Below are 12,424 nucleotides of genomic sequence, written 5' to 3' on the forward strand. Positions count from 1 at the left end.
CTTACCTTCTAAACCAAACAGTTGCTCAATATTTTCCTTTTAAACACTGAATTGATATAACTTATGGTTTTGTTATTTGGGGGTTTGTAAGACTGGAAGTTGAGGGACTGGATTGTAATGCAGTGGGTTAAGCTGCTGTTTGCAATGCTGGAATCCATAGAAGACCACAGGCTCCAGTCCTGGCTACTCTGCTTCCATACAAATCCTTACTAGCATGACTCAGAAGCAGCAGCAAATGGCCCAAGTACTTGGGCTCCTGACACCCATGTTGGGAACATGAATGGGGTCCTGGCTCCTGGCTTTTGCCTGTGCCAACCCTGGGTGTTGTGTACATTTGGGGAGTGAACTAATGCATGGAAGATCTCTCTCTCTCTCTCTCTGTTTTTCTCTCCCTCTCTCTCTATTTCAAATAAACACATTTAAAAAAAGATTGACAGTTTATTAAACATACACACTAAAACTTTTAATTCTTTCTGCAAGGTGAGGTCGGTGCTTGGCAAGTATTTATCAGTGGAGGGGGCAGACAGCCTCAGTATGAACAATATGAATGTGATTCCAAGCTACGTGATTAAAAGGGAATCAGCTCAAGGATCGATAAGGATTAGCTTAGAGAATGTTTAAATATTCGCAATGTCAATGATCAAATCTTCCTGTAAAGAAAGTCCCCACATTTACACTTCTTGTTTCTAGGATGACTCTATAAAGGCAGAGCGTGGTGTGCAGCTTACTCAGGAGGGGGCAAAATAGGATGTCTGTGATTCCTGGTATCCTCATGGTAAAAAGGGGAAATGTGCACTGTCTCTGCCACTAAGTGATTTTCAGGAGAAAGGAGATAATAAGCTTCTGTTGGACTCCTTTCTTCCCAGTAGTTAACATATTATTATGTATTAGAAGTGCTAGTTTGCTAGAGCTAGCTTGCATAGGCTTGCAAAAACTGATTTTTAAAATGTCCAGGATTTTGTGAGCTGATTGTTAAGCACAGCTGTTATTAAAAATTAAATTATATAAACAGAATTAAAGAAATTATCTTAAAAATATGGGCAACAGATAGTTACAACTCAGTATGCTACCACATTTATTATTACCTATGCTCTTGAAATTATTTCTGCAGTAGAAATGCCATGAAATAGTGTGCTGATTCACATCTCTTCCCCACTCTGCATTCAGTGAGTCATGTAAGCTTGAAATTGGCCAGGATGAAAGTATTTACACCATGAAAATCAGTAAACACTACAAATTAGAGCCTTCTGTTCAGATAGCTGGCTTTTAAACATTTATAATACACCATGAGAATTTCGCCCACTTGGTTATTAGCAACTTGAGAAAAAAAGCTGGTGCCAAACATATCTTTATGTGTCCCAAAGTGTGGGGTACAGTGTTTAATCTGCTGCATATTAGAATCCACTGGAGTGTCTAAAAAAAATACAAAAAAACAAAACCTGATGCTGAACAATCCATTTTTAACATATTCTAACAGATTGATTTATTTGATTTTGGCTGGATAATAAAAATATTTTTAAAAGGCTCCTTTTGAATCAAAAATGCATCAAATTGAAAACCATTCACCTAAAAACCACCTTGAAACTACTTAGTATTCAGAAGAATAGTTATTAAGTAAAAGAATAAACATGTTAGAAAACTAAAAACTATAATGTAACTATATATGTAAGATAGCAATATTCCTATAAAAATACATCATTAAAATTAGTTTGCTATGGTTGTTCTATTTTTTAAAAATATTTATTTATTTATTTGAAAGTCAGAGTTACACAGAGAGAGAAGGAGAAGCAGAGAGAGAGAGAGAGAGAGAGAGAGAGCAGTCTTCCATCCACTGGTTCACTCCGCAATTGTCTGTAATGGCCGGAGCTGTGCCCATCCAAAGCCAGGAGCCAGGAGCTTCCTCTGGGTCTCCCACATGTGTGCAGGGGCCCAAGGACTTGGGCCATCTTCTACTGCTTTCCCAGGCCATAGCAGAGAGCTGGACTGGAAGTGGAGCAATCAGGTCTTGAACCCATGTGGGATGCCAGCACTGCTGGCACCAGCTATGGTTGTGCTTAAATACTTGCTCAATTTCCAGTGGTGGACTTTAGGGAGAGAAATTCAGTATCTGGAGAAAGGGATAAGATGGAAATTTGCCTTTTACTCTACATCTTTTTAATTTTGTACCATGAACATGAATTAGGCATTCAATATACAGGTTGGTTTGGAAGCAGAGTAAGCAAAACTCGAGCTGATAACTCTGATACAGGATGCCAGCTTTGCAAGTCATGGCTTAACCTGCTATGCCACAAAGCCAAATCCTAGCTTTAACTTAAAACTTAGAAAAAGATTTATTTATTTGAAAGGCAGAAATACAGAGTGAGAAGGAGAGAGACAGAGATCGTCCATCTGCTGGTTCGCTTCCCAAATGGCCACACTGGCCCAGGATGGGCCAGGCCAAAGCCAGGAGCCAGGAGCTTCTTCTGTGTCTCCCATTTGGATGCAGATTCCCAAGTACTTAAGCCGACTTGTGCTGCTCTCCTAGGTGCACAAGCAGGGAGCTGGATCAGAAGTGGAGCAGCTGGGTCTCGAATCAATGCCTATATGGAAGCACTGCAGGTGGAGGCTTAACCTTCCATGCCAAGTGCCAGCCCTATTTTTAAATTTTAATTTGAGTTTGTGGGTGTATCCAAATGCTGGAGGACAATGGTGGCATAAAATATAACCGACCAATTGGTGTATATTGCTATTTTTGACATGTACTGTTTCTATAGTTACTTCACCTTTAGTGAAGCTGCTTAGCAGTAACTTTATAAGTTAAACGGAATTGCTGCTAAATAGTCAATCATAATTTCATCATATTAAATTCAATGTGAGTCATGTCTTTATATTTATTACAGATGCATAAATCCATTTTCTGATCTGAAAAGTAGGCATAATAATAGTACCAACCTCACAGGGTTACTATGAGGATTACTCAGGGACATAAGTGTCAAATGAATCAAAGTAATGCTTTACATATATTAAGTGCTCAAAAATTGTTCCCAGCACTTCTTTTATAGATGATAAAGCTGAGTTCAGAGATGAAGTGTGCAGACCATGGTTACATAGGTTACTAATAAAAGAACCAAGCGCAGGGAGCACCTAACTCTCTGATAATAACATAATTAAAACTCTTTAGCAAATTCAATTAGCTCTATACCAGGAAAAGACCAAAGCTTAATTTTTCTTAATATTGTTTTACTTAAATAATTTTTATCCATTTAGAATCTAATATCCTCAGATGATCTACATGTTTTACTTTAGTACTAAATTATCATTAGGAAATAAATCATTTCAAGATTCAATTATACAAAAGTCTTTTTGAAGTGAATTTAGAAATGTAACAGCTCTTTATTTTTCCTATAGAAATGAATTATTTATAATTTGATAATGACTCTATAATTAATTTGTTAAGGTACTTAGAAAAGTTCTGTGATAAATATAATTTGATGTCTAGTAGAACTGTAAACTTCTTTTCATTTTGTTTGAAAGGCAGAGAGACAAAGGGAATTAGAAAGTGTGTATGTGGGCGAGAGAGAAAGATACACTGCTTCACTCCTCAAATGCCCACAAGAGCCAGGGTGGAGTTAGGATGATGTCACGAGTCTGGAACTCAATCAGGATCTCCCTTACAGAGAAAAGGACCCGACTACTACATGGGCCATCACCTGTCACCTCTCAGGGTGAACGTTAGCAGGAAGCTGGACTGGAAGGAGAGTAGCTGAGACTCAACCAGGAACCCCAGTATGGGATATGGGCATACCAAGGGGCATCTCAACCACTGCACCAGCGTCCAACCTCACTTTTTTACACTCCTGACAATTATATATAAATGAAAGAACAATTAAATAACATCAGTGAAATTATGGTGCAACTAAATATAATTTTAGGGAAAAAGTCCATTAAAAGTGTCACAAATTGAAGTTCCACTTATAATAATAAAAAGACTACTAAACATGGGAAAATTATCTAAAATAGAAACTAGAGAAAGTATACAAAAGAAAAAAAAGGGGGGCCAGCATTGTGGCATAGTGGGTGGGGCCGCCACCTGCAGTGCCTGGGTTCCATATGGCCGCTGGTTTGAGTCTCGGCTGCTCCACTTCCGATCTAACTCTCTGCTGTGGCCTGGGAGAGCAGTGGAGGATGCTCCAGGTCCTTGGGCCCCTGCACCTGCGTGGGAGACCTGGAGGAAGCTCATGGCTCTTGGCTTCAGATCAGCACAGCCACTTGGGAAATAAGCTGGCAAATGGAAGGCCCCTCTCTCTCTGCCTCTGCCTGTCTTTAACTCTGCCTTTTTAAATAAATGGATAAATCTTAAAAGAGAGAGAGAGAAAGGAAGAAAGGAAGGAAGGAAGGAAGGAAGGAAGGAAGGAAGGAAGGAAGGAAGGAAAGAAGAAGGGAGGGAGGGAGAGAGGGAGGGAGGGAGGGAGGGAGGAAGGAAGGAAGGAAGGAAGAAAGGAAGGAAAAAAGAAAAGCAGAGTCGGCTAAGATTTGAGGAAAGGAAATCCAGAGAGGTAGGGCCAATATCTGGGGATATTTTACCCTGGAGTTGTTACCCTATTCTTGAGGAGGTGGCTAGTAGTTGAATACTGGAGAAGAACTTTCAAGGTCCATGGCACTAGGGGCACTAGGAGAAAAACAATCAGTGCATAAGGTCTGATCATTTAGGGACCTCAGATTACCCTGATGAACTCTATTTTCAGAAGTGACACCTGCGTGGGGACAATTGTTTTCTCCCAAGGCCTGTTTGACCCTACTGTAGGCCTCGGAGGTGTGTGCCACTGGATCTAGGGTTTAGAGGCCATGGATGCTGCTATGCATTCTGTAGTGCCCATGATAGCACTCCACAGCAAATGATTGACAGACCTACCATGCTACCAAGGTTAGGAAACCCCATTCTAAGCAATTAGGGTTTGAATAAAATAGATAGAGAGTTAACTTCACATGATTAGAAGTCTAGCTTTGAATTGTCTCAGTTCCTGTCTGGAATAGATAGCATTAGATTGCTAGTGCTCCTAGATTTTCCACTTATCAGAGGTAAAAATCAATCCTTTCTAAAACAGGGATCTGCAAACGACAGCTCTTAAGCCAAATCCAATCTGTTCGTTGTTTTTCTATACAGGGTTTGTTGGAATAGATCCAGGCTCATCCATTCATTTACCTTTCATATATGGCAGTTTTCACACTAGAGTGGTAAAGTTGAGCAGTTGTAGTAGCAACCATATGGCCTGCAAAATTGGTAAAATTTGCCTGGCCTTTATAGAAAATCTTGCCAGCCTCAGTTTTAGAGGATGAAGACCTTCAAAGTTATCTCTCCAATTTTTCATATACAGTATTTGTCACTCAAACAAAAATATCGAGTATACAAGAAACAACACAACATAGCAGTAAAGCCAGATAATCAACCAACAGATGTTAGAATGATCAGTTGTACATTTTAAAATAACTACAGCATATCAGACATGGTTCAAAAGGAAAGCAGAAACTGCACTTAGCATTTATCAGAGAGAATTTAATACAAAGATTTCTTCAAGTGTGTGTTAGAGACAGTGGGAGTGGCTAAGAAAGAACAGAGAAATAGCATTCTCAAATAACACAGGAGTAGTGCCTGAAGAAGTAGCCAACTCTTAACAGCAACAGTGGAAGCCAGAAGACAGTAGAATGATACCTTCAAAATAAGAAAAGCAAATAATTGCCAACTGAAAATCCTGTTAACAGGAAAAATATTTTTCAAAAATGAAACTCATTCTGAAGACATTTTTAGACAAACAATCTGAAAGAATTAATAAAGAGCAGACACACAAGGAGCTAAATAATAAACTGTCTCTGAGCAGAAGTAAAATGATCTCAGATGTTACTATGTATATGCAGGAAGGAATGAAGGAAAACAGAAAAGGTCATGACTTAGAATATCAACTCAACATTTCATGACAAAGCAATATTAGCAATAACAGAGTACTGAGGAGTTTAAGGAAATTGGAGATAGAAATTCATGAAAACAATAGCATATAATATGGAAACAGCAAATGATCTAGGTGACTGAGGTGTTCACATCAATAGGGAAGTGGTAAAAGTACTAATTGGTATTAAAACTTAATGTCAGAAAAAGTATTATATAATTTATGCATAATTATCAAGCTAATGGAGGGAAATGGAGTAATTGTTAAGATTTATATTTAAAACATCTATTCAAAAAGTATAGAAATAAGAGTAAAAGCAGCATAAAGAGCTCAAAGAAGTAGAAATATTAAAAAGTAAAATTAAACAAGTTCATTATTAATTACATTAAATATGAAAGAATAAAATACCTTAAGGCTAAATGTTTTTATACTGAGCAGGAACAACCTAACTGTGTATACCTTACAAAACCCATACTTGAGCTATATAGATACAAAATGAATCAAGGTCATTGTGGTTAAAAGTGGCTCAGGATGCTTGCATCCCAAATTGCAGGGCTTAGGTTCCAGTCCCAGCACCACCCTCACGACAGCTTCCTGCTAATGGACCCATAAGAGCCAACAGGTGATGGCTGGAGTAATTGAGTCCTTATCACCCACATGGGAGACCTGGGTTGAGTCCTGGCTCCTGGTTTCAGCCTGGACCAACCCAAGCTGTTGGGAGCATTTGGGGAGTGAATCAGTAGATGGAAGATAGATCTCTCTCTCTCTCTCTCTCTCTCTTGCTTTCTCTCTGTCTCTCCACTTTTCAAATAAAAAGAAAATCATGAATCTAAGTAACTCTCAAAGAGAAAAATACTATAAATATTTCAAAGTATTTACTGAAAGTTCAGAATATTTTTATCAAAATCTATTTGGACAGCTAAAGGTTTTTTTTTTAATTTATTTAATTTTTTAAAAAATTTCTTAAAACATTTTTAATTTTAATTTTAATTAGTTTTAATAGATTCAATGTCTTTGTAGGTACAATTCTAAGAACATAGAGATTGTTCACAGCATCATATTCTATTTTACTTAAATAAAAATTAGATAGTAGTTCTCAAGAATTTAATTCAATAAGTTTAACAGTATTAGCAACAAAATAAGCCAAAACAAAGTAGTTGAAGAAAACTGATAAACAACTTACAGAATTCAATCAACTGGAATGTAACAAAATATTCCAAGCTAAAGTGAATTAATTTAAAAACAGAGTAAATAGATAAGCCTTTAATATGATCCTTCAAATACTAACAATTTCAGAAGACCCTAAACAATACCTCATTCTTAGTTCTAAGTCTGTTGGCTGAAAGGATGGGCTGTTTGTAGACTGGTTACTAATGAAGTTATCATGCAATTTCTATTTTGGAATAATTACTATATTAGTTTGACAACATGGTGACATGATTTATTCCAGGCAAACAGCCATTCAGATAACTAAAAAATAAAGAAACAACCAACACTATCAAGGCATTTAAGCTATTTAAATTTAACCAGGGGTTTTATGGAAGACCCATTGGTTACAGTGTTACAAAGTGTAAATCAGGCGAGAGGAAATAAAATAAAAACAAGTGTCTGTGTGCAGTTGTTTCCTCAGGCCAAATTTTAATTATTTCCTCTCTTGGCCTCTAAGCTTGTGTTTGGTGGTGTTGCAACTGTGCATATTAAACAATGACTCCATTTAGGGGACTGAGATGATGGTTCCTTTTTATCTCTGGGAAAGCACTGGCAGTTCTTCCACTTGAGATGGAAATTTTGTTTTGGATGGAAAGTCAACCACATGTATCTTTCTATTTTGTCTCTTTTATGTATATGAGAATGTCTTTCTGTCAATCTTGTGGCTTTGCCAAATTCCTAATGTTTTCAGCCATGTATTTCAATCACATGGACATTTCACTTGGGCATTTCACCAAAAACTAAAACTTTTTGGGCACTTGGTCAACTGACTAAAAACTTGATTATGACTCCAGCCACATTGCCTACACAAATTCCTGTGAACCTGCTGATCAATCATCTCAGAGATACGGGTCTTGCTTCATTTAAAAAAAAAATACCTCTCTTTTTCATATGCAAATCCACACATATTTGTGACCAAAGAAAGAAAAAATATAAACTACTCACCTTGCACCTTCAGCTCCATTGCAGTATTAAAAGCATTCAGGGTATTTAGAACCCCAATTAATAAGATTAATATATTATGTCAAAAATAAGGGGCCAAATAGAAAAGGTTCTGAAATTTCTTTTTGGAAACCAAGCAGAAGATATGGCCAAGAATTGAGCATATACTGTTATGCCTCACAATATACACCAGTGTTTTCTACAGTGCACATTTAGAATTTTGGAGTTATAGATATAATCAAAAGTAAAATATTTTCAGTATGCTATATTAACAAATTCCAATATGTTGGCAATTAATTTTAGGTTGAGAGAATGAATTGATTGATGGGAAAAAACTTATTGATAGGAAAAATGCAGCAGAGATTTTAGTTCTCAAATCAAGCAGACACGTGCAGAATCTATTCATTCTACAAACTATTAATTCTTCTTCTATTCTAATGGAATTAATCAAATTTCATTCATTTCTTATACCCGACCACAAATCATTGTCTGCGAATAGAGATGCCCAAGATCACAAAGACTAGTTGCTCAGTGTATAAAAATTCCATTGTTCTGATTCAGGGAATGTTAAATGTGTAAATAAAATTGATTCTGCCTTTATAGCTATGGTATAATCAGACATAGCTGAGAAATTTAGTTGGGTCCATTGTCTGCTTCATATAAATAAGCCCTATTGAGGAGGGCTTTTCAAGATTTATACCACTTGAAGGAGGATTGCTGTTTGAGGCATAAGATACATGGGACCTACAGTATGCCATCACTAGTCATACTCTGTTGGAATCTGAGCTTTCAGTGTTTGAAATTTCTGAATCATGTACTGTGGTCAGTGAAAATAATATTGCCCTGAAAGCAATCGCACTGTGGATTAAGTCTTTTTCTAAGTAAATGGAATTTAGCCATTGGAAAGTAAAATGTAGTCCTTATTAATATTTTACTGTCTGAGCTCAATTTTCCTCTTGGACCCAGGAATGTTATCTCTGAGAAAGCAGAGGGGAGAGAATTTTCATCCTAGGTATTTCTTGCCCTTGTTCATCATAATATTTCATTCCATATTTTAGGAGTCAGGCCTAAAGTCAACGTACCTGGCATTGCTTCCCTTCTACTTCTGAAGGTTGAATAGGATCCTGGCAGACTGCTTTAGTCTCTATTTCCCCAGGGAAATGGAAGCTTGGCGCAGAGGTGCTAAGTAAATACTAGATGGTTAAAACCACTCTTAGGATGGTGCACTCCTCTTACACAGGACAGCTGTGTGACAACCTCCTATTCAGGCGGTTGGCTATTGTTTCTATACTGGAAATGATAGCACCTATTCCTCTAGAAACAATTGTTCCCACCCTCTCAGGTTCTAAGATCTTTAGGTAGGCTTCTATGCTTAATCTAATAGGACAGAATGTGTGGCTAGGGAAGCCGACCATCTGAAATCATTATCATAACAGTAGGGTGATGGTGAAACAGAGCTTAAATAAGACCCACAGAACTCACAGGTGGAATTAACACTCCCTATGTGTATAGCCATTGTGGAAATGCACAGATTTACAATTTTGGCCTTAGGAACTTTTATGTATGACAGTGCAAGAGAATCTTGGAAATAGAAGAGAAAGAAACCATGGTGGCAGATGAGTGGGGATAATATCTGTGCCCCTGTTAGTCTAGGAACTTGATGGAGGTTTGTATAGAAAAGGGTTTAGATCCACAGACTGAAGATTTTGTACTTAGAGAGTAAAGGAAAACAACCAAAATATTTTTATGAACCTAAGGAAAACATTGCCACAAAAATCTAAAATAACACAGAAGACTACTTTTTGTTTGCTATTTCTCCCACCCTTCTTCCTCCTCCCTGTCCTATTCCCATTCTTATTTTTTACAAAGATTTATTTTCAATTAACTTTATTCTCATAAATCTTACCCTACACTAAGTAAAGAGTTCAACAAATAGTATGAAACAAAAAACAAAATACTGATACTCATCAGCTGAAACAAGGGCTGTTAAAAATCACTGCATCTATGGGGCCGGCACTGTGGTGCAGTGGGTTAAAGCCCTGGCCTGAAGTGCTGGCATCCCACATGGGCGCCTATTCTAGTCCCAGCTGCTCCTCTTCCAATCCAGCTCTCTGCTATGGCCTGAGAAAGTAGTAGAAGATGGCCCAAGTCCTTGACCCCCTGCACCCACATGGGAGACCCAGAAGTAGCTCCTGGCTCCTGGCTTCGGATCGGCACAGCTCTGGCTGTTGAAGCCATTTGGGTAGTGAACAAGCGGATGAAAGACTTCTCTCTCTGTCTCTATCTCTCTCTGTAACTCTATCTTTCAAATAAATAAAATAAATCTTAAAAAAAATCATTGCATCTCCAAGTGTCAATTTTACTTTTATAGATTACCTTTTAGGTACTCTATTAGTTACCACAGATCAGGGAAAACAGATGGTATTTGTATTTTGGGGACTGGCTTATTTCACTAAATATAATGGTTTCTGGTTGCATCCATTTTGTTGCAAAGGCAGGATTTCATTTTTTTTTCTGTTTACTGCTATGTAGTATTTTAGGGTGTACATATGCCATATTTATTTATCCAGTCTTCAGTTGACAGACATCTATGTTGATTCCCTATCTTAGCTATTGTGAATTGAGCTGCAATAAACATGGGGTACAGAGCACTCTTTCATATGCTGATTTCATTTCCTTTGGGGAAATTCCCAGAAGTGGGATGGCTGGGTCATAGGGTAAGACTTCTTTTTAAGGATTTATTTTACTTTATTTGAAAGGCAGACTTATAGAGAGAGGGAGAAAGAGAGAGAAAGAGATCTTCCATCTTTGTTTCACTCCTCAAATGGCTGTAACTGCCAGGTCTTGGCCAGGCTAAAGCCAAGAGCTTCATTTGTATCTCCCACATTGGGGCAGGGGCTCAAGCAGTTAAGCCATCTTCCACTGCTTTCCCAGGCACAGTAGGGAGGAGCTGGATCAGAAGTGGGTCAGCTGGGACTTGAATGGGTGCCTACATAGGATGCAGGCAATGCAGGCAGGGGTTTAACCTACCGTGTTACACAAAGCCAGCCCTGCAATAAGACTTCTAAACATAGGTAATACTACACTCTTTAAGCAAAACTAAATCAAATAGGGTGGGAAACATCTGACCCAGGGGCTGTATAAGGTCCAGAGAATCCCTGGGTCTGGCCCTGCCAAGGCAACCACAGGCAGTACTGGAAATTCAACAAATTCAATAAAGCAGGCTGATTTTTAAATTGATAATTTTGTATAACCAGCAAATTATGTTACAAATATACAAATACCCCTGGCAGAAAAAAAGTTCCTCACTTGGATAAAACTCACATCCATAAAATCAGCTTTTATGAGAAGTTTCACAAGTAACTTCTACTAAACTTCTGAGGAAGAGGTCACTCTAATGTTGAAAACATTCTAGTGCTTACAGAGAAAAGGAAAACATCCCGAGTCTTTTTATGAATCTAATGAAAACATCACCACAAAAATCTAAAGTAGCACAGACATCTATGAACAAATCTCACTTATGAATATATAGGAAAAATATTCTAAATGCAAAGTGCATGCTTATAATGCACATAAAAAGAATGGCAAAATTTCATACCAGAAATTCAAGAAAAAACAATATTAAAATATTAATATCTAGTAAATACTTTTCATATTACTCTAACAAAGGAAATATATCATGAACATGGAACCTAAAAAGACATTTAAAATATTTAATTTTCATTATTGAACTAAAAAAAGTGTTAAAAAATATGAGAATGTTGGCCATTTTGATACTTTCCTAAACATTCTAAACATTTACAGGCCTAAATTCAATTCCAGCGAGGCAAAACACTAGGCAATATCCCTTCATTATCATTTACATCTAAGTTTTTTCTGGAAACACTAATCAATATAATTTTAAAAGAAAGGGGAAAGTGAGTAGTATAAGGCGTTTAATAAAGGAGTAGAGAAAGTTATCATTATCTGTGGGTGATATGACAATACATCTGAAAAAAAAAAACAAGAGAAGCAAGGTAACACTATGTACATAATAAAACATGCAATCTTTAACTTATTGTACATTTGATAAGGAATAAGATACTATTTCCGCACAGTAAAATGATTAGTTTGAAATATGACAGCAAAGAATTATTTTATTTCTAAATGTCAAAAAATAAATACATAGGGATAAACTTAACTATTGGGTATGATGTACTTTATAAAGGAAAAACAGCAACTAGAAGACTCTAAAATTTGAATAAGTAGAAAGGCCTTTTCTGTCTAGTTTATCTTTTTGCACATTGTTATAAGCACATTAGTGTTTCTTAAAGTAATATATTCATTTAATAAGATAGTTATTTTAAACATCC

The 12,424-nt window shown here is 37.0% G+C and overlaps 1 long non-coding RNA gene across 1 annotated transcript; it reads right to left on the reverse strand.

Moving 5' to 3' along the window:
- Nucleotides 1–1,721: 1,721 nt before the first annotated feature.
- Nucleotides 1,722–7,270, reverse strand: LOC149127427 (uncharacterized). Its single transcript, XR_016231197.1, has 2 exons — nt 7,105–7,270; nt 1,722–2,107 (listed from the first exon to the last, which is right to left on the reverse strand). It is a non-coding gene; the product is annotated as an uncharacterized LOC149127427 (long non-coding RNA).
- Between the last annotated feature and the right edge of the window lie 5,154 nt (nt 7,271–12,424).

Source organism: Oryctolagus cuniculus, chromosome 3 (assembly GCF_051225735.1).
Source record: "Oryctolagus cuniculus isolate XC-2025 breed Fujian yellow rabbit chromosome 3, ASM5122573v1, whole genome shotgun sequence".
NCBI classification, from domain to species: Eukaryota; Metazoa; Chordata; class Mammalia; order Lagomorpha; family Leporidae; genus Oryctolagus; species Oryctolagus cuniculus.